This window comes from Sus scrofa, chromosome 3 (genome assembly GCF_054392235.1).
Source record: "Sus scrofa isolate SSC_HxYL_T2T_F1_AM1 chromosome 3, Sscrofa_HxYL_maternal_Yorkshire_Landrace_v2.0, whole genome shotgun sequence".
Taxonomy (NCBI): Eukaryota; Metazoa; Chordata; class Mammalia; order Artiodactyla; family Suidae; genus Sus; species Sus scrofa.
Window position 1 is genome coordinate 88,316,776 of NC_139385.1, and position 22,090 is coordinate 88,338,865.

General features: G+C 40.8%; 1 protein-coding gene across 26 annotated transcripts in view; it reads right to left on the bottom strand.

Annotated features, from left to right (window-relative positions):
- The window catches only part of LOC110259998 (uncharacterized), a 494,473-nt gene that overhangs the window by 335,579 nt on the left and 136,804 nt on the right, over positions 1-22,090 (bottom strand). For 11 of the 26 annotated variants that reach the window (XR_014839735.1, XR_014839726.1, XR_014839721.1 and 8 more), the window contains one exon: positions 21,441-21,528. The exons of 13 other annotated variants lie outside the window; for them this stretch is intronic. The gene's annotated coding sequence lies outside the window, so the exon portion shown is untranslated. Of the gene's footprint in view, positions 1-12,874; positions 12,938-21,402; positions 21,529-22,090 lie in introns of all 26 variants that reach the window. 2 more of the 26 variants (XR_014839727.1, XR_014839722.1) reach the window with 2 other exon arrangements.

A 22,090-nucleotide genomic window follows, 5' to 3' on the forward strand; every position in this document is an offset into this window, starting at 1 on the left:
GCAAAACCAAAAAACAATAAAATGGGAGTTCCCACTGTGGCTCAGCAGGTTACTAACTGGACTAGTATTCATGAGGATGTGAGTCCCATCCCTGGCCCTCACTTAGTGGGTTAAAGATCCCATACTTCTGTGGCTGTGATGTAGGCCGGCAGATGCAGCTCCAATTCAACCCCTAGCCTGGGAACTTCCAAATGCTACAGGTATAGCCCTCAAAAGCAAATAAAGAAAAACTAAAATAAAATTCAATCTCTCCCTTGAAATATCAGAAGCAGATAAGACAAGGACGATTTGAGGCATGAGAGATTGACTGACTGAGTCAGGAGTTCTGGATTGAAGACTTCTCTCCCACCTTAATGAGCTGAGTGACCTTGGGCAAGTTAATGCACCCCTTGGGGTCTTGGTCTCCTCGTCCTTAAAACCAGGGAGTCAAAGAGGCTCACCAAGTCCATGCCACTTAAATTCCACAATTTGACACTTTCTTTCCTTGCCTCCTTCTCCAATTCTGCCTTAGTATTTCATGGAAATATTTTTATAGGAAAACCAGAGTCACTAGAGGCAAGTATTTTCCTCCCTACTGGTTATATAAAGGAAAGAGGGAAGATGGGAACAATCAGTTAAAAATAACTTCACTGCCAAATTTACAGGTAAAGAACCCACAAAAATATGTGAAATCTAAGAGACAATACTGTTTTTGAACGTTTCACTCCATTATCAAGAAGTATTATTCTCTGAAGAAAGTGGTCTTTCCCCCAAGACTGTCTACTTAGAAGCTGTTGGGTCTATGCCTGCCCTTGAATTCGTGGCTCAGCCTGTCCTTAAGACTTGGGAGACCAGCAGTGTTCAGGGTTCATTAACAGCCAGGTCATCACCACAGCAGAATGTGAAGCATCTCTCCCATCTCTGGGCTATTTCTAAACTCTCACTTTTCCCTCTACCCAGCAATCTTGACAATCAATGATTTCAAGGGACCAATACCCCAACCATACTTTGCATTGTTAAGTATCTTTTCCTTCGGACTTTGTCTCTTTTTCCACTTTCACTCTTAAAATGTCTGGAAGGCAGGACTCTGTTAAACGTTGCCTTCTGAGCCCCAAGGCATCTAGGGGAAGTTGAGAATTAGTGTCAACCAGCCTCTAAGTGCCAAGGAACTGTGTTGTCTGCATTCCATGCTTTAGGCCAGTGATTCTTAACAAGCAACAACTTGTCCTTTTTCCCACTCCAAGGAACTTCTGGTCATAGGTGGAAACATTTTTGACTGTCACAAATGAGAACAGGAGGGCTGCTGGTATATAGCTGGTAGAGGCCAGAGATGCTACTAAGCATGCTACAATACACAGGACAGCCCTGCAACAAAGAATTATTCCACCCCAAAAGTCAATAGTGCTGAAAAACCCTGCTTCATTCATACTATTGAAAACTTCACAGGACTTATGAAATAGGTTTTCTCATCCTCATTTTACAGATAAAGCTCAAAGAGCTTAAGTAACTTTTCCATCACCTAACAAGGAACTAGAAAGGCCAGGAATGGATCTTAAGTCTTTGGGTCTAAAGTTCCACTGCCTCTCCCTGAATGAATGAATGAATGAATGGGCATAGAATGAATAAATTCAGCCCAATGATCTGTGCTGGGGAAGTCAAAGAAGGCAGACTACACTAGGGGCAGATGCAGACCACATCTGTATCACTGTTGATGCCCCAAGCCAGATTCTCAGTTAAGACATGCTCATGGCCTCTCCATCACTGCTCATTGGAGCTGCCCACCCCAATGGAGCAGAGACAGTGAGGTCTCATATCTTGGTGACATTGCCCATGCTACAGGGGACTTCTCTGGAGGCCACAGCTCCTACTCCCCAGAGTGGCTCATAAGACAGCTGAGAATTGGGGCTGCAGAGATGCACACACAAGATTGGCCACCTGGGGAGTTGGTCCCAACCAGATCCACAGAGCCCACAGGTCCTTTCTTTCAGGAAATGGAGATACATGGGAGAACAGTGATCAGGAAAGGTCTCTGACTTTCCCCTTGTGGAATGGCCACCTCTCTATTGGCTAACTGCTTTCAGTTTCTTTGAAAAGTAAGCCATTCACTCAGTAGAATCACACAAAGATGGTGGTAGTTTGAAAAGATAATGACCCCTCCCTCCCCAGTACCTCCCAAAAAGCCTGCTTCACACCACTAAGATTTCCACAGATTGACGACAAGCGCCAGCCTTCATGGTGAAGTGCAGTGGCGAAGGGTGGCTTCCAAAACCTGGTCACTAGAGCCCAGTCTTGGGAGGCCACCACTTCCCCACCAGCCCCCTCAGAAACAAGGGTCCACTGTCTGAGGCACTGCAGACTAGTGAGCTGGATGGAGTAATTAGGGGATGCTTCTGTCAACCATTTGTGCTAACCAGTCTTAAGAATGTTTAACTCCCTCAACCCCTGTGCATTAATTAAATCCTTGTTACCTGCTCTCTCAGACTTTTCTGAAGCAGAAGACTGCTGGAGAAGAGAAGTCCTATAGTATGTCGCACTGAAGACGTTAAAATGCATCCGTCAGAGGTTTGGAAAGTGCCTTCAAGGTGCTTAGTGCCTCACCCACTCATAAGGGCCCCTCTCTCAGGGAGCGGACCACAGCGACAGAGATGAATATGAGTCTGCAGTGGCCTCCCAAGGACACTACAACATTACTGTGGTTCTAACATCAACCCCAAAGCACCTATGGTTAGTGGAGCTTTTTTTCTTTTTTCCTACTATTGAGCAGAAGAAACAAGACATATTAAATAACACATAATTTGTTTTTTTACTATTAGCTTAAATTCAGATTTTATTTGGATTTCACTAGTTTCTCTATTAACGTCCTTTTTCTGCTCCAAGATCTAATCCAGAATTACACAGTGCATTTAGTCAACTTGGCCATCTACGATAACATACAGCATACTCATCGATGTCAGTTTCAGGCTTTTCAGGCTTTTCATGACCTTGACACTTTTAAGGTATTTTGTAGAATGCCCCTCAATTTAGGTTTGTCTGATGTTTTTTCTCATGATTAGACTGAGGTCTGGGAGAAGACTATTACAAAGATGAAATATCTTCTCATCACATCTTCCCAGGAGGTATGTGGTATACATACATCCACACATCACTGGAGACCTTGATCACCTGGTGCAGGGGTGCCTACCAGTTTCCTCCATCACAGACTTACTCTTTTCTCCTTTACATATTCTATTCTTTTGAAGCAAGGCACTAAGTCCAGCCCATATTCAAGGGGGGAGTGAAGCATTTCTATCATGTTTATCTTAGGATAGACTTCTCAATAAGAAACAGAATTTAAAAAAAAAAAAGGCATAGTTTAGAAGTCAGGACCTTGTGCTTTACTCTCAGCTTGTGAATGGCTTGCTCGGCCTTCCCTCTATAAGAGTGAGGGTGGCCCTGCCTGCTCCAGAGGGTGTTGAGGGACCAGAGGAGCAAGACATAGGAAAGGAGTTTCAGCTGCTGTGCTCAACCCCATGGCCACGGAAGTTAAACATTTTTTAATACGGCATGAAGCAGTTTATTTAAAATTTTAAAACACACAAACCATGAAATGTTTTATGGTATTTACATAATTTTTAAAACCATTGAGAGAATCCCACACACCAACTTCAGGACAGTGGTTACTTCAAAGGAGGAAAAGAAGAAAACGGTTTAGGGACATCCTTAAACTTCTGCCAACTTCCAGGCTTTTCCCTGCACCTGTGAACACCCGGCACTTGCCCACTTCTGGTCTCTGCTACTTCTGCCAGAAATGCCCTCCCCTTCCTCTCTGCTCAAATATCACTTCCCTAGGGAGGTCTTCCTTGACCTTCCTACTTAAAATAACATTGCCATACACTTTCTCTATCCCTTCACCCTGCTGAGGTGTTCTTGTGGCTGTCAGCACCACGTGCAATTATATTCTACTTTTATTTCTATCTTCCCCCCTATACTAAGTTGTTTGTTCCTTGAAGAACAAAGACTTGGTATGTTTTACTCCCTACCGAACCCCCAGTGCCTAGGACAAAGTCTGGCCCAAAGTAGGCAGAGCGTCAAGAGATATTTACTGAATGAAGGAACACATGTGAAGGATTTTTTTCTGTATCTTTACAATAGCTGATGTCCTTGTAGATTTGTGAACCCCTGGGGTAACTCTACAATGTCATATAACCTCCCTCCAGGCTTAGAACTACTGTGTAATCTACTAGTGACTAAGACTACAGTGTTGGATGGAGACAACTCAGACAGGAGAAAGACTATAATACAGGGACTGGAAAATGGTTTTATCTGCCATGATCCCTGTGGTCCATGGGCAGTGGATGCCCAGAAGCTGTTTCAAGATCCGAGACAAGATCTCAGTTCATTAGAAAAATGTGGCATGATTGATTTGTAACTTTGTGATGTCTGCAATGGATAAATAACAGAAGCAGTGATGCACATAAATGTATATAAATAAATTCTTAACCCTCAAATCATTCCACTGTGAGGTGGCCTGGTTTTCTAACTAATACAAAATGATTGCCTTTTAACCAAACTCCTATAAAATCATCAGCTATATCAAGGGTTGACAAATGTTACGTGTAAAAGTCAAACTGTAAATCTTCTGGGCATCATGGACATATAGTTGTCTCTGTGGAAACTACCCAACCCTGCCTTTGTAGTACAAAAGTGGCCACAGATAATACATAAGCAGTGAGCGTAGCTATGTTCCAATAAAATTTCAGCTACAAAAACAAGCTTCAGGCTAGTTTTGGCAGGCCACAGTTTGCCAACCTGTGACCTCCACGAAATTCCTTCCCTTCAAAAAACACCTTTCAGCACCCCACTCTCCCCATGTCCCCCCAAAGCAACAAGACCTTTAGAAAAACAAAACTTAGTATTCAGCACTTGCTAGATCTTCTGACTTCTACTTAGGGTCCATGGAGATTATTTACATATCAACATCTTCTGGCACTTTAAGAGTTATCAAAAATGTCACCAGTCACCAAACGTTTCATTTATTATTGCAAACATCTTTAGAAAAATGCCACAGCGGGTTTCTTTCACAGAGCGATTTATTTCAGATATAATTTCAGTTTAATTAATAGGGGATTTTGTTGTGACCCGGAGAGTGTGAGAACCATCAGAGAGTCTGTGGTTTAGTTAGGAGAAAACTGGAAACCTGTCTGTGCCTGTACAAGGAAAATTTTACGAAAAAAAAAAGTGGGGGGGGGGAGACAAAAGAAAAATGGCATTTTTCCAGCTGTGAACATCCAGCCAGTACCCTCATTAAAGGCACCAGTGGAACATCTTGGAAAAGCAAACTAAAAGGAGGTGGAGGAGGAGCCAAGAGGTACAGATTGGGGGGAAAGGGATTTGGCTTACGTATCCTCTGAAAATAATTCTGTTTCTTAGATGGATTGCAATCTGTGTCTGTACATCCTTTAAAAAATCTGAAATCAGCAAAAGAAACAAATCAACAGTACAATCGATTTATTAGGCCCCGCCTGGCACCATCCAGCAAAAGTCAAGACACAATCCCCGCACTTGAAGAGCCAAGTCTTCCTTAAAGTAGCTTCATTTGTACTTTCTGACATTTTCAAAATGTATAATCACTTATCTAAGCAATAAAGCTTATTTTCAAGGGGTGCTTTTGGAGGGGAGAAGGTTGTTGTTTTCAATTACCAATAAGCAAAATGCCTCGTCCACATTTCCCAAAACACCAGGTTACATTAGTTTCAGTTTTAATATCCTGCCAAAGAGAGAGAAAAAAAAGACCCCTAATATGAAACAAATACAGCTGTCTAATATTGCTGTTCAAATGCCACTGCATTAAATAAAATTCCATGCAGTAAAATTTTGCAAGGTGATAAAACAAAAATGATATAGTAAATATAAAACATCTGCGTTTTTTTTAACAAGACATTTGGAAACCTATTTCATTTATATTTAAACTTGTTTTGAAGTGTTCCTCATTTTGAAAAACATCCTAGTTACAGTATATTAGATTTTTTTCCCAGGCAGAAGATTAAAGGGCTGATGCCCAAGTGAAGGAGGATGAGGGGAGGAGAAATCATCATTGCGTTTTCCAGAATGAACCTTGTATTTCAATCTTCAGTTGGCTTTTGATCATAAAGAGGTGAGATGAGTGTCCTCCATCAGCAGTGGTAGAAAAGGGATTTTCACACACAAAATGTGTTAAAACGACATTAAGTTTCTGGCAACAGTTCAGGAACATACACCCCAGGAAGCAGAAAGCTGAACAGTGTCTCTGCCTCTTTCCGTGTGCCTAGTCAGAGTAGTTCCTAAGACACTGGGAGACCAGCTACCACTTTCGTCCAGGCAGGCTTTGGTTTGGAAGGGTAGAGCTCACATATGGGAACCTGGCCTCTACCGTGAGTCTGGGAAGCCCAAGGTCTGAGCATACAGGCACTGGACCTACAACAGCTCAAAAAGGTCTCGGGTTTTCTTCGGTTTTCCAAAGGAGCACAAACAACATCTGGGGAAGAGGGGACAAAACACACATCTGTTTGCTACAATTTTAAGCACTCATTCTCCACTGCTAGGGAGACTAGTCCACAGATAACTGCATTGGCAGAGGGGAACTCCGCCACCCCTCTACCCAAACATCATGTATCTACAACACCCATCTTCTGACCCAAAATCCAGCTATGAGCTACAAAATTAGGAGTGAGTTCTTTGGCTTATAGTTCATTTCATGGCTTATAGCAAAAAAGATAAATCCTGCTTAGAACAATTTAGGGTGAGAATGCAGCCTGAGGACTACTCATAAATGAGCTTTCAATGTTAGTATCAGCTAACTTTCACAGAGCACCTCTTTGTGCCAGGAACATTAGCAACACTGCCGCATTTCATCCTTATGACCACTGCTACTGCAGGTGTTCGCTACTGTCACCTTCCAAATGAGGATGATGAGCTTCAGTGGAGGAGTGAAATAAATCACCCTGGGTCACAGATACAGCCAGTGGCAGGGCAGGAAACTGAACCAAAGTCTACATGACAACAAAATCACTACCAGTCATTCCTCAGTATCTGATAAATGGAGGGATGGCTGTAACCCAAATTTTACATAGAAAGTTTACTGATTTCAACCATTAAGGAGGGGGCTTTGAGTGGATCGAAATTCTACTTAACAGAGTATATGAAGAAAAGACTGCATTTGGAACTAGGTTAACCACATATCAGGTGAACCAGAAGATCATGCCTTGAAGCACAGTTAATGGTGGCTGGTGTACAATTTGTGTTACTTGTACATACATGCACCTTGTAAGGCCTTTTGAAAGGAATTCATGCTCACAAACTCAATCTTATTTATAAATTTGTTTAGGAAACTTTTTCTTCAAAACTAGTTTAAAAGCTGTCTTCACCCCAACCTCTGTTCAATTCATACACAAATGCTTAATGGACGTGCCCACTCAGCATCATCCCATAAACAAAACTGTTGACTAAAATATTAACTTGCCCTCCTGACATGTTTTCCCCAATTATATAAATAATTCCAGGTGTGGGGATTTTGTTGTTTAGGAGTTTATATGACAGTAATGGATCCTGTTATCTCTGTAACACTTATTCTACACCCCCAATGAAGCATGAGTGGACTGCCCAGACCGCCCAGTTCCAGGACTATTTCAGGCTATCACAGTATCTCATTGCTCTTGGCACTGTCCACCCAGGCCTAAACCAGAAAGCACAAGGCTCAAGGATGATCCAGGCAGGGTGAAGATCAGGGATCATGTCTGATAGTCCTAGGAAAGGACATTCCCTCTTCCTGGGATACAAATATTAGGAATCAGGTAGCTCTGGTCAGGTTGTCTGCTCTCTTACAGTCAAGAGAGGAACCAGCCTGAGAATGAACTGGGAGTGAAGTTCAACCCATACACAAAGCAGAGAGCTGAGGAACCTGAAAGGAGAGTCAGAGCACTCACTGAGCTCAACCTCATGCTAGCCTTCTCAGTAACATGTAGCGATTCATTCCCTTTTTGTTCAGGCCAATATGAGTTGTTTTATTATGCTTGAGAGTTAAAAAAAAAAAAAAATCCTGACTGGTTATACTGATTTTCTAGAGCATGCTGAGAACATACTAGACAACCTCCCAGGGCTAAATCAAATAGAATCCACTCAAGACAATGAAGTTGCACCTTAAGAGCATTTAGAGTATAATATCATGACATAAGAAAATCACACATAGCAAAATTTACTATGGAAAGTTCTCTAAAGATGCTATACAATAATTCTTACATACATTAAAGTTTGAAACTCAACTACAGGAAAAACCACCTAAACATGTTCTATTTGACATATCTGTACCCATGCATTCATGTACAGCTGATTCAATGTACCTACCTTGAAGCATTCAGTGTTCTTCCTAATCAGACTCCGCCCACGTCACCTGCCTCATCACGTTTCCAGCCTTCATTCTTGAGCACATGCTGTTTCCACTAAAGCTCCTTTTACTTTTTTCCTCACCTGGCATACTCCCACTTATACTTCAAGGCCCAACTCAAATGTCACCACCTGCCTTACGTCTTCTGCGTCTTCCTGGGAAACTTAATTATTCTTTGCTCTAGACTCTCATAGCACTTTGTTCAAATCTCTATTAAAGCACTTACCTTGTGGTTTGACACTTAGCTGTTTACATGTGGACCATGAACAATTCTAGAATGGAAGCATGTCCTATTCACGGCTATATCTCTTGTTTAGCATACAGGACTAAACATTAAGAACATTTATTCAGCAAACACAATAACTCTGCATATGCAGTCATTGTGTTTGCTGAGTAAATGTTCTTAATTCAGGTGAGCTAAGAACATATCCTAAATCCAATCCAATTCTTTCCATCTCCATCACCCATGGTCTGATTCTGTCATAGCTGAGTAAGAGCAAGGGCCTCCTAAATGATCTGACTGCTTCTATTATTACCTTTGTCTTTCCTTTTTTTTTAAACTCATTTTACTGAAGTATAACTGATTTACAAAGTTATGTTAGCTTCCAGTATACAGCAAAGTGATTCATATTCTTTTCTATTACAGTTTATTACAGATATGGAATATATTTCCCTATGCTATACAGCAGGTCCTTGTTGTTTATCAATTTTATATATAATATCATACGGTATTTGTCTTTCTCTTTCTGACTTACATCACTTAGTATGATAATCACGTGGTCCATCCATTTTGCTGTAAATGGCACTGTTTCATTCTTTTAGATGGCAGAGTAATATTTAATTGATCTATATACTAGATCATCTTTATCGATTCATCTATCAATGGACATTTAGGTCGTTTTCATGCCTTGGCTATTGTAAATAATGCTATCAACATAGGGTTGCATGTATCTCCTCAAACTATAATTTTCTCCAGATATATGCAGAGGGGTGGGATTGCTGGATCATACAGCAATTCTATTTTTGGTTTTTTGAGGCCCCTCCATACTGTTCTCAATACAGTTGCACCAATTTACATTCTCACCAACAGTATAGGAGGGTCTACTTTTTCTCTATACTGTCTCCAGCTTTTACTGTTTGTAATGACAGCCATTCTGACCAGTGTGAAGGAGTACCTCATTGTAGTACTGATTTGTATTTCTCTAATAATTAGTTATAGTTGAGCATCTTTTCATGTGATTATTGGGCTGTATGTATGTCTTCTCTGAAGAAATGTCTATTTAGGTCTTCTGGCCATTTTTTGATTGAGTTTTTTGGGTTTTCTGTTATTGAGTCATTTGTACATTCTGACTCTTCTCAGTATTTTCAGAGCAGAAGTGCCTTCGTAAGAATTAGAAAAAGGCACTCCTCTGAGTGATTAAGTTAGGAAAAACAAAAACAAAAACAAACAAACAAACAAAAAAAAAACCGCCCCTTCTAGACTGATACAGCTTAATGGGAAACTATTGAAAATTAAGTCTCTTTTCAACAGAGAGTTTCTGAATTGACAGAACAAAGACTGGAGTTGCCACTGCACTAGGGGATGCAATGAGACAAGTCAACTAGGAGGAAGAGAGTCAGGAAAGACAGGAAAAGGACAGATTCCTGATTGTGTTGTTGAGCCCCTGGGTCCAGACATACCTGAAAGAGTTATACCTGGACTTTCCAGTTACCTGAGCCAGTTAAGTTACTTGTATGTTCAAACTAGTATAAACTGTATTATAGACATATGTCACCTAAGCAGTTTGAAATATATTCCATTGCTATATGCTAAGAAGCATAACATTAAAATCTGACTCAAGGAGAGTATTTCTGCAAAAAACCTAAAGAACACAGGTCTAGAGACCATATACATTGATACCAATAGGCCAAGAATCTCCAAGGTCTCTAATTGAAACCTATTTGCAGAATCTACCTAAATTAGGACTCTACCCGGTAACTCTGAGCCTTGAGTTCAATACGAGTGAGCCCCAAATTGGAATGCACAAATTCACTTTTTGTTTTGTTGTACAAATCAGAACTAAAAGGAAACATTTGTGAGAGGTCATCACAGTTATCTATCTCTACACAGTTCTGCCCTTAAATCACCCCCAAAACAAGAGTTCTCTGTAACACTCCCTTTAAAAAAAGGGAACTGCCTGACCTCCCAAAAAGAGTTTGAGTGTTCAGATAGTTTCATATCATTTTTCAAATGCTCAAAGATAGCAATGCAATGAAATATTTCCTATGAAATATTGAATAGAAAGCCTTGAGGGCAAGTCAAAAAGTACCCAACACCATTAGATAGCCTGCCCTATTCTATCCAAGGTTATAAATGTGGCTAAAATAGCAAGAAATTTTACCAATGGTTTATTTATTTATTTATTTACTGCTACAGGCACATCCATTGCCCTCTTCTCACTGTTCCACTCCCAGTACACACAAGGTTGGTTGATTTGATTTAAGAAGCCTGTGGTATGGTGGACGGGCTCTGGGTTTTTTTGGTTTGGACCCTTATTTTCCAGGTGACCTAGTCCAGTCAATTACCTTCTCCGGGACCCAATTTCCTCTTTGGAACAATTGGGGGCAGTAACAACACAGAGGCTCCTCTGAGAAGCAAATGAGCACCCTCGCTGTGTCAGAAACACAGCAGATACACTAGACGCTTTTGTTCGCTTACTTTTTTGCTGAGTTAACTGTCCTTAGCAAATCTAGTCTGTTATTTTGGTATTAAAGAGGGTAATTACACTACTTCTTGCTCAAAATGTTCCCTTTCTAGTAAATTCCACCAACACTGACCCCCTTGCTTAGGCCAAAAATGAAGCACTCTCTTGAATCTTACTTTCCTCACACCCCAATCCTCTATCTACCAGCAAAACAAGCTGGTTATATCTCAATAAACATTTCAAATCTGACAACCTCTCCCCTCCTCCTACTCTCCTGTTCATTTCATCACCATCTCTCTGAACACTGCAGCAACCTCCTAACTGGTCTCCTATAGCCTCCACACAACAACCAGGATAACATTTTCTGAAGTGCAAATCAGATCATACCACACTCCTGCTAAAATCCTCCCATACCTTCCAATAGTGTTAATAACAAGAGTAATATCTATAACTCATTGAACACTTAGTATAGAAAAAGGACAAAGGTCTGATCACTTTAGACATATTACATTATTTAATCTAAAAAATTATGCAGTGTCTGTGGACAGAGGAACAAATTAAGAAAACATGGTGTGTGGGTGTGTGTGTGGGGGGGTGTGGGTGTGTGTATAGGAGAGTACTCAGCCATGAGAAAGAAGGAAACCCTGTCATTTGCTACAATATGAATGAAACTGGAGGGCATTCTACTAAGTGAAATAAGTCAGACACAGAAAGACAATACTGTATGATTGCACTTGTATGTGGAATCTAAAAACATTAAACTGGAGTTCTCTGGTGGTGCAGTGGGTTATGGAACCAGTGTCGTCACTGCTGCAGCTTAGGTCACCACTGTGGTGTGGGTTTAATCCCTGACCTGGGAACTTCTGCATGCCCCAAGTACAGCCAAAAAGAAAAAAAAATATTTAAAAATAAATAAATAAATAAAATTTAAAAGTCGAACTAATAGAACCGGAATACAGAATGGTAGCTGCCTAGGGCTGGAGGAGGGGGATGTAGGAAGAGGTTGGCCAAAAGGTCCAAACTTACAGTTAGAAGATGAGTACGTTCTGGGGACCCAAGGTACAGCATGGTGATTATAATTAATAATGCTGTATTGTATACCTGAAATCAACTAAGAAAGCAGATCTTCAGTGTTCTCCCTACACACACACACAAAAAAAATAGTAACTATATGAGGTGATGGATGCATTAATTAACTTGATTGTGATAATCACTTCACAATGTGTATGTATATTAAGTCATCATGTTGTATACCTTAAAAAGACATCATGTTGTACAATCTAAATATATACAATTTTTACATGTCAATCATCTTTCAATAAAGCTAGGAAAAAATAAAATAAAACTGTACAAGGTTGGTGCTGTTATATCCCCCCCTTGTTACATACATAGGTCATATATTAGTGGCACAACAGCCAGGACAAGGCACAAACCCTTTCCCTCCCTGAGAGGTTCTGTAAGACTGAGCCCCGCAATGTCATCTTCCTCATTTAACCCCATGAGGCTCACCCTCCCTCCTAATTCCCTAAGCTCCAGCCCCTCTGGCCTTTCTGTCCTTCAAACATACCACAACTTATTTCTTTCTCAGGTTCAAAGACTCTTCATCCAGGCTCTGCTCAAAAGTCACCATCTTGGAGAAGCCACCCTTGGCCACACTGTTGGGTGAAGCAGTTATGAGCAGTGGTGTATCACCACCAGTATAGCCATGAGCATCGCGTGAGTCAGAAAGGTGTTCCCTGAGGACCTCTTATTGTTTTTACCGGGGTTTAAAAAAACAGGGAGGAGGATAATGACTTCGAGTGCTATAACTTACGATTTATAGCAAGTAGGTCATAAATCCTCTTGATCCTAAGTTTGATTCTGACCAGAAAAATGCCTATGAAGAGAGTGGACAGTCAGTCTATTGCTTCCTAGAACCCTGGAAATTTTTGGAAATTGCTTCCTAGAACCTTGAAAGTTTTTTTGCCCCCTCAGTGAATGAACTACTCTCTGAAAAACTCTGAAGGCTGAAAACTGATGGTATTGAAAACATTCTTTTACCCACAGAAAGGTCTTATTTTAACTTTTAAAAAATATTTGTGTTTCTTCAAATACTTCTATGGTTCTTTTTTTTTTTTAAGGCAATTCAATTTTGCAGAAACAGGACAATATGCTTCCTCATGCCAGCAAAAGCTTTTCACTGGCCTCTCTCTCATGTTTCTGGCTTTCTTTTTCCAGCTGTTATATCAGATATAATCATCCAAAACTGCAATTTGTCATCTCCATCAAATTTGGTTTATAATTCTCAATGAGGCAGTTTATATGAAAACATGTATGAATTAAAACTCAGAGTAAAATGAAGATTTCACAAATTAGGGACAAGGTTAATATTCTTCCAAAGGCTGGATTACAAGCAAACCTGAAAATACACTAAAGTTTATTCCAGAAGTCAGATACACAGTACTGCTTGTTCTACTGAAATGTGGTGCAGAGGCCATCCATGCTGCCAAGACAGACTGGGGATTTGGTTCCCTCCTACGAATAACTGGATGATCTGAGGGAGAGTGGTGAATAAAAATTAGTTCTCATGCCACATGACCTGTCAATCCAAAAAGAGGTATTTAAGCTCTTGATTAAAGTTGACTGAATGGTTATTGTACACTTCCAACCTATAATCACTACCTAACACATTGTTCAAAATAGCAGCAATATATTGGGCCATTACTATATACCAGTGTGTTGGGGAACTTGCATGCCTTATTTTACTGAATGAACAGTTGTTGCATAAGCAGAGGTTCTTTACATGAGGATGAGTAATACGAAACTGACATTTTTGTAGGTGAAAATGGTCCAGTACTAGCAGTTCATCCTCATACCCATTCTGTACCTCCCAGCTGACCCAGCACAATGCTTATCACGCACTGTAGAGTTCCGTAAGCTCTCATGTCATTCAGAATAACTTATTTTTACATAGAACCAGCCTCTAAGAGGGAGAAAACCAGAAGTATTTCAAGCAAGACTCAATGCAGCCATCTCTGCTGTGTTGCTCTCAGCTACGCAGGGTTCATCTGAAATGTTTCAGGCTGCCCACCTGCCTCCACCCCCTAAAGCTCCCTGAGTAAAACCGAGAATGTTGCCCATGTGCCACACCCAGTAAAATCGCCAGGAGCCATGGGACACAGCCGGGAGGTACTAAGTTACAGCTCTTCCCTCCTATCTCCAGGCAACCCACTCGTCCCCTCTTGAAAATCTCCTTAAGGCAATGGATGGTTAAACAGTTGCAGAAGAGCACCCAGGAAGACTGGATTCAGGGAGGGGTTAATCTTAAAAACTATATTCTAGAATCAGTGTGTATCTCAATTTGTAATATTTATCATTCTTCAGGAGGTAAAATGAGTGACAAGAAAAAGACTCCAGGTGTTCCCGCTGTGGCACAGTGGGTTAAGAATCCGTCTTCAGCACCTCAGGTCACTGCATACGCATGGGTTCAAGCCCAGGCCCAGTACAGTGGGTTAAAGGATCACAGCTGTGGCTTGGATTCAGTCCTTGGCCTAGGAACTTCCATATGCTGTAGGTACAGCCAAAGAAAGAAAAGAAAAAGACTCCATTCATGATGCAGTTGAGGAATGGAGGAAATGCTCAAAAGCCCCAAACAAAACCCTAGAAATTTAAACTAAATGTGCACAGAAAAGCAGATGAGGCCATTCAGACAAGGGGGTATGACATTGTTCTATTTTAAAACACTGCCTGAGGGAATGTCTCTGCCCAGGCCATTCTCACTCAACCAAGACACAAAACGAAACAAAACAAAAACATGCCAGAATCAAGAGGTTCCATTTTCACCAGAAGTTAAATTGAAACCGAAGACCAATGGCTGAACAACAGAGGACAGTCACAAGCCTGCCATCATCCACTTGAACTTTTCCAGCTCAGAATCAGAGAAGATGAAGGTGATAGTCGAGACCTCGTGTGTTTTGAAGGAGGAATAATTTGCCATTTGGGGTGGAGAGATGCTGAGGACATCCCAAACCGATCTCTCTAGCCGGCTTGTTATGGAACTAATAGACAGGGAAACATCTGCCTGCCAGCTGTCAACATGAACCAGCTGATTCATCTATAGACATCAGACACTCAACTTCCCCCACTTGGTGTGCAGAACTACTGCAACAGGCAGGGGAGGAGGGGAGGGAACAGAGGGGACCAGAGGGAAGGGGAGGAGAGAGCTGATGAGAGAAGCACTTTTCAGAACCTAGAGCCAAGAAAGTTCATGTAGGGCTCACTGTGGCCCACATGTTTCTACCTCTTTTCTCCCTTGCTCTGCCCCACCCCTTATCCTGGGAGGTTAACCAATGAAATTGATATCTTCCAGGTTTTGAGCTACTGGAATACCAAATAAAAGATGTGCGTTCAGCCCCCAAGGACAGCAATATGCATGACCAAATGATTTGATCTTAATTTTGAGAAAGAAAAAAAAATGAAGGAGTTGTGGCATAATTCTAATGTGGAAATGAATGTAGGTTGAAAGCTGTCTTGTGTGCACTAAGCGGTACCCAGAGCACCCATTCTTCTGTAATGAGACTGGCCACTCCCACCCCGGACAGGATTCAGGATGGTACAGATTAGGATCTATTCTCCACCAACCCAGATACAGGGCTGATGCCACATGGGCAGTGATCATCCCGAGCAAGGCTATGCCCTCTTTGGCAAAGCATTCCGCCTTACAAGCTAGGAAGTGCCACGGTGGGAATCGGGATGCCGCATTCCTGCTCAGGGGTTCATACTACAACAGCTCTGGGCGAAAACCTGCTCCTACCTCCCTTGAAGTATAGCTTCTGAAACTCTTGAGACATTGGCTCTAAGTGTAAGTGAGCTAGGAGAGGCCTACACTAGAGGAAATCTTAGGAAAGACTCTTGGGTCTTGGTCTTTTCTGCCAGCCCAGCTTTACTCTGCAGCCCATGCCATCCTTGAAATGGATAAGAAGTACACACTTCATTTTAGTCTCTTCTATATTCAAGCAAGAAATCCACGACCCAATCTAACAATATCAGAGACTGACACTGCCATTAAGAGCATGGGCTTCAGTTTTGAGTGCCAGTCTCTTGCCTTAATTTCCCCATGCCTAATTTCCTATGTAAAGCAGGGACAATGACCACATCTAGCTGCTAGGGTTGCTGCAAGGACTAAGTAATTTAATCTATTTAAGGGACTTAGAAGAATCCCTGGTACATAGTGGGTAAGAATAAATGTTAGCTGCATTATCATCGTCATCTTTCCACCTCCTGTTTTTCAAGAAGTGAAAACTCTGTCTTTTGTCTCCCTAGTATATAACCTGGGATGGAGATAAAGTTGACATCCATAACAAGAAAATAAAACCAACACTGCATTAGGTCAAGTGCTGATTGGGTGACACAGGACGCACACTTTGCAGGGATCTGAACAAGGAGGGAGAAGCAGGGCAGGGAGAGCTGGGAAAGGTTCATGGAGGAGGGAGTTGCTGCAAGGCCTGTACAAAGGCAGCATTTGGATGGATGGATGGATGGATGGATGGAAAGAAAGACAACGTGGAGCCTGTGGAATTCATTTTCTTTTAAAATTCTTTGGGTGGAGAGTAGGGGGTCTTTCTGTTGTCTACAAGGAATGAGACCTATTTTTAAAATTCTTCTCTCAATTACCTCTCTGGAAAATTTTTATGGTGCTACAACTGCACATTCAATACAATTGCAAACAAACAGAGTAAATTCCTACAAAAGCAGTCTTTCCCCTACCCTCCATCTAGTCAACACTGTAAATAGAACTGCCATGCTATTATTGAGAAGGGTGATAGCTCCCATGCAAACTACATATTTGATTAGGATCTGAACTCTCTGCTGAACCATGAATTCGAAATAATTTAGGTGTTACATATAAATTTAATTTCTTTGTTCAAAAACTCCACATCTGAAATGACGCCCTGCAAATGTGGAACTCTCACTGAGGTCTACAAAATGAGTCTCCTCCTAACTCGTCCATACTGTGTGGAAATAATCTTCAAGGAAAGGAATAAACCTATTTTAAAAACAGCTGAGTCCTTTAGATCATATACCCTAACCAATTTATGGAGATAAATGGAATTCAGTATTAAAGAAATATATTTTTTCACACTCCTCCAGAAAATGTAAATGCCAGCTACAAAATAGAAAGAAAAAGACAAAGAAATGAAGAATAAAGCAGCACAGAAAGAAAGTCAGAAAAACCAATTCAAGGACAAGTGAAGAACCTTTGACTTTTTGTCCTTTCCTGCCTCACCCCCTCACCCCTATTTCCTCCACCGACCCAAAGGAATTGTCCATGTAAATATCATAGAGGAGAGGATCCAGGGAAAAACAACTGCTAAATAAAACAGAATTCATTTCCACTACCCAGAATTAGAGATGGCATCATTCTTTATAGAAACAAACCCTCTTTTTCTGCAGTGGGACGATGTCCACTGCTGGCCATCTTTCCTGCATGGCATACCATTTCAACAACTCTCACATTAACCCTGAGCTAACTACCAGGATAGACAGATAAAAACATAACAAAGGAGGAAGACCAAGAAAGGGAAAACAAAGTAATACTGTGAGTGATTGCTTGTGTCCTATTAATATAATGAATACAAAATACTTCAAAAAAATGCATTAGGCAGATATTGGCTTATGATGGGGTCAATATCACGATTTATTTAACTCTGGGGACAATAAATCTTGATATTGACTAAAAACATGAGTCAATATGTGTACTGTTGTGTGCATTCTATTACAAAAATGAGGTTTTAAACTTTAATAGCTCCTTTTACAAAGAGTAAAAATAAAAGAACTCCCTCAAAGGCCCTCAAATCACAGTCACACCAACATGCTAGGAAGGGATTCACTGTCTGCCTCAGCTACTCAGCATCACTGACTGAGGACTGGACAGTTAATTAATGCCATAGACTGAACTGTTGATCCCAATTCTTCACCGCTCCTGTATACACAGTCTTTGCTGTTCATCCTACACAAAGCAAAGGCTACTCCTTTACTTGGGGCTCAGCTTAATATATTTTAGCCAATGGGATATGGAATAAACTAAGATTTTGCCAGTTTCTAGTCTAATCATTAGCAGACATCTTATGTTCCACTTGTTTTCTTATGACTCTTCAATTACAATTAAAAGAGTTCCCCTTCAAGTAGATGCTATCTCCACAGCCTGAATCCCAAAATAGGGCCACATGAACAGACCAGAACCCATACCACAGTGTGTAGCCAAGCCCAGCTGGACCTACATATGGAAGCAGAGTTAACCATTCAGGCTCAGCCTGGATCACTGTCTCTCAACTCAATCTGCAGCTCTGTGAGAGATCAATGCTTACTGCAGATGTCACTGTGAGTTGGTAATTGGTTGTTACACAGCAGTAGCTGACTGATATAGTTAGCATTCACTAAGTGATCATTATTCACAGATCACTATACTAACCCCTCTGTGGGACCATCAAAGAGTTGGAGATGCATGCCCTGACCCTAAGGTACTCACGGTATGATAGGGGAAGAAGGGCATCCATATGGCAGGCTGTCTCCCCTGAGGGTATGTTCCATGGAATTGTCAGCTCCCTATTCCCTTATCCAGAGGTACTATCTTCGTTGAATCCACACATATCCAGAAGCTGGACTCAGACCCCTTACTAGTTTCCAATAAAAATATAATAGTTCCATCACTGTGGATATTTGTAGTTTGGGATTGTTTTGTTTCTTTCTGAAGTTTAGTGAGCCTTCATGGGAATGTTATACAAAGTTGCAAATAGCATTCTAAATGTTTTATTTTCCCAAAATTCTTTCTCAGTCACAGCATAACATTGCTTCTCTCTTCCCCCTCTTTGGTGACCCAGTGGGCAGCCTCCCCAGTTAATCCTTTATCCTTCCAAATTACTCTCAAGAGTTCCAAGCAACTTACTATACAGAAAAATTCAACTATGCCCCACCTTATACCCATGAACTTGTATTATCCAACTTGTTCTGCTATCAGCAAATACTGAGCCTTAAACAACAGAACTACTCTCTTTAGAAGGTAGTTCAACTATATGAGACAATTCTTTGGTGTCTCAAGTCCTACACCAAGTGGCTGATCAGTCTTTTTAAAAATACACTTATAAAACCATAAAAGGTAATTTTGATGATTGAAATCATCTTTATATTATTATAATCATTCATTAACTTTTTAAAATATATATCTATTGAATCAGCCACAGTTCTAAAGGCTGAAAATTCAGCTATGAACAAAGAAAAGAAAGTCCTTCACCTCAAGGGGTGTTGTCTCAAGAGCAGAAGACAGACATTAAAAATTAAACTCACTGATAAAAGTCATGTTGGCCAGCATTAAGTACCTTTAAAAATATTAGCCAAGGATAAGGGGATTCACATGCTATTCTAGACAAGGTGGTCAAGGAAAGCCTCTCTTAGGAGGTGACTTTTGAGCAGTGACCTGAATTGAGCCCAAATCTCTTCAATGCTTACTTGGTTCATCCATCCAATAAGTATTTATTGTGTACCTGTTGTTCTGAAGGGTTAGTATTTGGTTGCTGAGGAGCACAGAGAAGAATCATAAGTGGATACCTTCCTCGAGGAGATTTAGTCAATAAAAGAGATAAGACACACATTTTCTCAAGAAGACAAACTAAAGGTTTCCCCCACTACCACCTACGAAACCCTTCATAAGCTGAAACGGTATAAAGAGAAGAAGTAATTACCTTAGGGCATATCTTGCTAACAGATGCACAAAATAAATCGAGATAAAGCACAAATACTCATAAACACAGTGTAAAGCTATGGAGGCTGAATGCTGAGATGCTCAGTATAGTTCTTGTGAAAAGTGCTTAGGATGGGCTACCTCTATGGCAGCTCCTGCAAAACCAATGTTGAAACGCTGCTTTCCCTTTATGCCCTTTTTTGTAAAAGCAAAATTCTTCTTCAGAATTATTTCAATTAACAAAAACAGGTACTAACGTAGAAGCTTCGTAAAAGCAAAGTTCCATAAAGCAAACTTTTGAAAAGCAGGGGTATTGGTGCACTTTAAGATAGAAAATAACACATGCTGTGTAGATAGGATACCAGGGAGATTTGGAGGAATGAAGAAACCACACCATAAGAAATTGACAGGTCCTTTTCAAATTATAAATGTTAAATAAAGGATATTTTTCTGAAGAGTCTAAAGTAATTTTATCAAAATTCCACCCCAAATTTCCAGATCCTTTACATCCAGTATAAGTTATACATGCTAATTTTATGTGTAAACCAACCAACTATATTTTATGCACAAATCTCATGATATACAAAGAAAAGTAAAAGTTCTTTATTTTCTTTTTTTCCCTTCTCTTATTTACTGAATGTGATGAGAGTGGCAGATAATTTAGTAAAATATGCTTTTTCTACCCCTATTTTCAAAATTATTCTTACAATGTAAATCTCTATTCTTGGAAGCACAGAATATAAACTTACATTAGGAATGCAAGCAGAAGTCAGGTGATTGCTTCTGAGAAGTCAGAGAATGTTCACATGGCAACTGGTGGTAGCCTTGGACTCACCCAGGACTATGACTGGTTGAATGGTACACAAAGAAGGCAAAGAGACCACTCAACAAATATAGCCATACTCTGAACTGTCTTTCTTTCTATGGATTTCTATAGATTTTACTGATTAGCTATTCTTCAGCTCAATTCCCCTGTGCCCTTCTAAGAAAGGGTTTACATTTCCCTGCTGAATGGATTTGGAGTATGTAGGCTATGGGGGAGGAGAGGGTTTGAGATACGTGACAGACACTGCTAGTTAACTGTCAACGTCCTTTTATTATTTAATAATATAACTCTGGAGTTTTATCTGGGTCCATGACTGTCCAGAAAAATAGCACATTTCCTAGAAAATCTTGCAACGCGGCCATGTGACTATGTTTTGCTAATGACGGATAAGCTGACACAAAATACTCTAACTCCAGGCTGTGCTCTTAAGAAAAATGGGAATGTGGTCTTCTTGTCTTTCCTTTTCCTGCCCCTCCCCCCCCAATTCCCACTGGCTGGAAATGGACACAGAAACAGAAACCACATATCAAGGATGGCAAAGGCACCTTACCAAGTCTTGGATCTCTGACTGCTAGGTTGGAGAAAAATAAATTCCTATCATGGTTGATCCACTATGCTTGAGTCTCTCTGGTACAGCAGCTTAAGTCTATACCCTAAGCAAATACAGGAGAGATAGTAATATGGGGGCCATTAAACTCAGCAAAATTAACTAGCCCAAATGAACATGCTCTTGGTCAGGTTTGTGAAAGTAGTACTCTCACTAGAAGAGTTTGTCCAAATCAGGATTTGCATTAATCACCTGTCTATTTTCTCCCTTGGACATGGCCATGTACTCACAGTTTCCACACATGACTTAATGTTTGCTCACACTCTGTGGTCACTGACAATACTTTCCACACCAGAGGAACCAAGTCATTCAGCAGCCCTGAAAGAGAAGAGCGACCATTCCAGGCACCAGATCAAGAGTTTTCAGAGACTTTAAAAAAAAGTATGAGCCTCTCTGTTGCTTTTCAGATCTAAAACTTAATGCTTCTTGAGTTTTTTAGCTGATATGCTCCTTCTATCTTATTTCCTAATACGGAAGTTATTTTCTATGCTGTGGCTTCACAAAAACCATTTTCCCTCAGATAATGCGAAATAAAGCAGAGAACAACTCCAGGAAACAAGGATGTATTTCCCTTGAATATGGGGGAACCTAAGAGACAGAGGATTTTCATATTTGATTGTTGAGACTGACCAGATGCTTAACTTAAAAATCTGAATAAAGTTTTGGCGTTCCCATCGTGGCGCAGCAGAAACAAATCAGACTAGGAACCATGAGGTTGTGGGTTCGATCCCTGGCCTCACTCAGTGGGTTAAGGATCCTGTGTTGCTGTGACCTGTGGTGTAGGTCGCAGAGGCTGTTCGGATCCCACGTTGCTGTGGCTGTGGCTGTGGTGTAGGCCGACAGCTGTAGCTCCAATTAGACCCTTAGCCTGGGAACCTCC